The sequence below is a fragment of the Amblyomma americanum genome, chromosome 8 (assembly GCF_052857255.1).
Source record: "Amblyomma americanum isolate KBUSLIRL-KWMA chromosome 8, ASM5285725v1, whole genome shotgun sequence".
In the NCBI taxonomy this organism is placed as follows: Eukaryota; Metazoa; Arthropoda; class Arachnida; order Ixodida; family Ixodidae; genus Amblyomma; species Amblyomma americanum.
The window spans coordinates 72749327-72754515 of NC_135504.1; the positions used below are offsets into that span (position 1 = coordinate 72749327).

The 5189-nt window shown below is 51.4% G+C and overlaps 1 pseudogene; it reads right to left on the reverse strand.

The window, feature by feature from the left end:
* Window positions 1–3087: 3087 nt before the first annotated feature.
* On the reverse strand, window positions 3088–3939 carry LOC144100437 (uncharacterized; annotated as a pseudogene).
* Between the last annotated feature and the right edge of the window lie 1250 nt (window positions 3940–5189).

The following is a 5189-nucleotide window of genomic DNA, read 5'->3' on the forward strand; positions in this document are numbered from 1 at the left end:
AAAGTCAACCTTACAATATGTGTTATTTGTGATTCAATTTATATTAATTCGCTTGGAAGATGAAAACGCGAGCTGTATTTGGACCTCTGTAGCGGGAGCTTCTATAAATCTAAACGCGACCAGAGGCGGCGGCAGGTGCGATAGAACGCGCCCAGATTAAGCCCATTCCGCACCATACTTCCAAATACTGGCCCTGTCTAATCGGCTCATGGGCACATGGTCACAGTGCGCCTGTTGTGAAGCTGTCGCCTCGCACACCCACTGACAAACCGTGAACCTGCCCTGATGTTTTCATGCCAATATCAAGCGCTGTAACAAAGAACTGCCTTGTGACCAAGGATACATTGCAGCGCTTTCACGACGCCAGATGTCGAGCAATTAGGTTTATCGTTTTGGGGGGTTTAGCGTCTCAACGCAACTCCGGCTATGAGGGACGCCGTAGTGGAGGGCTCCGGAACCTTCGACCGCCTGGGGTTCTTTAACGTGCGCTCACATCGCACAGTACACGGGACTCTAGAATTTCGCCTCCAACTAAACGCGACCGCCGGGACCGAAGAAGAGCGTTTCGGGTCAGCAGCTGAGCACCGTAATCATCCAACGCGGTAGCGAGACGCCGACAGACCCGACTCCGTTTACACCCAGACGAAGAACGGCATCAGCCAGGTGCGCATCTCTCACATATCATGGTCACATATAATTGTGCTTTTGAAATGATTCGGGACAACCGATGTTAACTGCCAACTAGCCGAATTTATAACCCTCTTCATCTCAAAGATCAGAATGGCTTCAAGCTTACGTCGCCATGCGCGTGAGCGTCAGCTATAATGTTTTTTTGGGCACTGAACTTTAGCAACGCAGGTTGAGAAGCGCAGGTTCCCTGTACGCGTCTCCCCATTCATGGAAAAAATGCGCGCATATTTCTTGGCTGCTCCATGAAGAAACACCACCAACCAAATTTTTCCCACGGCAAGAGCTCATCACGCACTATCTAACGCAATCAACTTTTTGCACATTTATCTTCACAGGACGACGCAATTGTGTTCACAAGTTTTGCCGACACGTAACACGAGACATAGCCTACTAATGTTTTGGCATTAAAAAAAAGTTTCCAGCTGCGTCCTTGGTGTCGAAACGGCAGCGAAAAACGGTCATGCAGGAACGCGGGTGTGTAAATCACGTGCAAGTGCTGTGCAAGCAAACGATAACATGGGGTTCCTGCGGAACTAAAAAGAAAAGCTTTAAGGTTTAATGTTTAATGGTGTTTAACGTCCCAAAGCGACTCAGGCTATAAGGGACGCTGTAGTGAAGGTCTCAGGAAATTTCGACCCCCCGAGCTTCCTTAACGTGCACCGACAATGGAAGCGGTTCGCAGATATGTACCAGCGTTCAGGGTGGGCACCTTGACTAATCCTTGCTACAACGAAATGAAAGAAAGATTGTGGAGTAATTTCGGAGTAATGTGCGGGCTGAAGGACCTGTGCGGGGAAGGCTTGGTGTGCCGTGCCTCAGTCTTCCGCGACGTGGCGCACTGGACGAACGCGTTTCGAAGCTCACATAACTAAAAAGAAGCCGGCAGTAAGTTTGCATGTAGTTAAGATCACCGAGAAATCGGGAATCGGGTCGCGCACGCGAAGGTTGGCTGCGTCTCTTTCATCGACAAAGCCTCGAATTCGGTTTGAGGCAGGGAATGCTCAGAGCTTCCGACGGCAGAGCAGAGAACGCTTTCATTGTCGAGCAAAGCTGAACGCTAAGACCGCTGCAGCGACGCCAAGAAGACCCATTACCGGCCGCAAATTCCTGCTACACTTCCAGTCAGAAATGCTGCCTCGTTAAAACACTACCTGCCTACCCTCGCTGCCATAGGAGGTGTCATCGCATTATGTAAGCGGACCGTAGGCCTCACCTGATAATAAATGACCTGTCGATCGCCGGGAGAGCCAGGAGGACTCCAAGACGCCGCCGATAAATGCCAGGAGTCCCGTCCTGAGCCTTCTGATGAAGATCTGTCGGGGACGCGGACACCGCGCACCGTGGTTCTTATGCACTGATGATGCACAGGTGTCTTGCTCGGCAGAAGGCCACGTCACCACAGCCAATCACGCTCACGCACGCGAGCTTCTCTCTCTCCGCTTACTGGTCTCGTGCTCCCCCTTGCGTCGTTCTCTTTTAAATTGGTCACGAGACCTCTGCTGGCTTTTTTCCCGGTTTTTAATGAAAAGGAATGGAACCTCTCATCTCGCTGGAAGCCAGAACCGCGCCGTAAGGGAAGGGCTAAAGGAGGGAGTGAAAGAAGAAAGCTGGCCGTAGTGGAGGGCTCCGGAATAATTTCGACCACCTGTGGGTTCTTTAAGGCGCACTGACATCGCGCAGCACACGGGAGCTTTTAAAGCGGAAGCTTTACTGGCCGCTAACTTGCGATTTCGCCGTGGCGGTGTCCCAAACCCGCCGGTGAACGTATTTAGATATACGGCCAACGTGGCAGCGAGACTGGTGGGGCAGACGAACGGCTACGAACGCTGCATCGAGGCAACCTGCGAAATGGGGCACGAGCACGACACGAGCGGATGGCGACGCTAATGCTGACCACGTGAACGATATGACACAATTCACGAGCGATAACATGGCGGAGAAGATAGAATTAAAAGGAAAGAAAACATTCATGAAGCGCCCATTATGCGTTCGTATGCTACCAGAAATTGAAATGAAAATTGGTATTTGAGGAAAGTAAATGACGCAGTAACTGTCTCACATATCTCTATTGTCACCCGAACCGCACCTAAAGGGAGGGAATAATGGAGAAAGTGAGAGAAAAATGGAAGAGGTGCCGTAGTGGAGGGCTCTGGAGTTTAGACCACCTGGGGGTATTTAACCTGCGCTGACATCGCACAGCAGACGGGCGAAAATGATGGTAGTGTTTTTTTTATTAAAATAATAGTAAAAAGGAAGGAAAAGATTATTGCTAGCCCCGGCATCTGCCATCGATACTGAGAGAGAGAGAGAGAGAAAACTTTATTGGGAATATATATGGAGGAACTATAAGAGGGCCCTTAAGGGACCCTCCCTTACAAACACTAGGTGGGCTCCTCGTTACAGGAGCCCATTGGCCTCCAGTGCTGCTCGGGCTCGGACGACTAGGGCCTTTTGGCTCGTTAGGTCAGAGCAGTTGAGCAGGGCTGCCTCCCAGTCCTCCGGGGTGGGGTTGGGTTTGGGGTCCAGGTTCGGGGTTTACTGGCATGCCCACACCATGTGGTAGATATCCGAGGACTTCTCCTCACAGTGTGGGCATTTTCCCGTACAAGCGGGATCAATGAATTTCAGAACTGCCGGGCACAGCAGAGTTTTGGTGAAGAGACGGAGGAGAATGTGTTCCTCCGTCTTAGTGAGGTCCTTGCATGGCTTGGGAAAGATTGAATGTTCAGATTGGTAAAGTTGTGTTATTTCCTTAAAGGTAAAGACGGGCTTGGGATCGGGATCCGCTGCGGTAGGGTTAGAAGGCGTTGTTACCCGGAGAGTGAGCGCGCGGGCGGAGGCATCTGCCATTTCATTGCCTTCGAGTCCTAGATGAGCGGGAGCCCATACTATCGTTCGGGGAGCGGGGTCCCCGGGACAGTCACTGTTTTGAAGAATGCGGTAAGCTAGGAAATGAATGTATCCCTGTTCAATGTTTATACAGGCCCCTCTCTAGTCAGTAATGATGACCCGCGAGTCCCGGTCTGCGGCGGCTAGCGCGATAGCGACCTCCTCCGCATGAGTTATGTTTTGAGCTCGGAACGTAAGTCCGTCCACCGTAGCTTTCTTGTGTACGACTGCGGCCGTGTACCACCCCCCACGGTGGGGGCCGGAGGCGTCCACGTAATAGACTCCGTGCTTGTCACCGTAGTGGTAGGCTAGAGATTCCGCCCGCGCGAGGCGTCTGCCACTATGGTCTCCCTTTGACATTTTGGCCGGGAGAAGTCGCACGTTCAGGGCGAGTCTCCAAATCTCGGGGACACGTGCGCGCTCATCCACGAGTGTTGTGTGATGGCGAATGTGCAGTCGGGCTAGTAGGCGGCGACCCGATGGCATTTTCGATACTGAAGCACCTGAGCTGGGGCAGCGGAAATAAAGGATAGCAGGCCGAATGGAGAAATGAAAGATGCGAGGGGACAGGAAGAGAGGATAGGGGGAGAAGTAATATGTACAAACTATTTACGCAATAAGAAATGTGTCCAGGTTGTGCGCGTGATTAGTTCATTTTAGAGGAATTAAATCACACACGCGAACTGCACTGTGTTCACTACAACTGGAGTGGGGCGTCCAGTTATGAATCGTTCAAGGTAGAACTCGCGGAGCGTTCGGTCACTACGTGTAACTACCTGACGGAGAACAGACGGGACGTCAAGCACGTGTGTTAGAGGAATGAACAGAGGCTCACCAAAGTTCGCTCTCGAGTGCGCGCACTGCCCTGCGGCCACAATAGCGTCTTGATGGAGTCTGGTAGTATGCCCTGCTCCCTATAGGCCTCGAGCATATCGCGACGAGCATCGGCGAACGCGGCACAGTGAAAGAGCAGGTGTTCTACTGTTTCCACTGCACCGCATCCGTCTGCATCCATCCGCATTGGCTCCGTGTGGCCCGGGGAACGACAGGTGCGTCACGGAATCGCGACGAGCGATGTGTTTGACGGATGCGGGCGAAAATGAAAATTGAATGCCAAAGCTTTACTACGCTATGTTCCTCGACTTTCTCTGACCCCTTCGCTTTGACCTGAAAGTCAAAGCGAAGGTCGCTGAAGCGACCTTCGGCCGCTTCGGAGCAGCGCCGAAACCTATGAGTGGGAGCTCCGCCTTCAAAAAGCAAAGGCGCCTAACACAACCATATAGTTGCAATAATTTTTCGAAACACCCTTCGTATATTGTGCAAGATCAAGACTTTAATCAAGTGGATACGTTGTGCTCGCACGAGACGTGAATTCTTCCGGCCAACTTTTGTAATCCGTGACTATAAATTTGTGTGTGGGGAACAGCGAAACGACAACCGAGCGGCTGCGGTACATGAAGTTGCACAGATGACAGATATCATAACGTTTACCAGCACGTGTCTGAAACCGTAGATGATGGAACAGCGCTGTGCCGGTTGAGTATTTCAACTTTTCTGAGATGTTGTCGTTGTTAGTGGCTACTTATTAAAAAATAACAATGGAAGGAAAA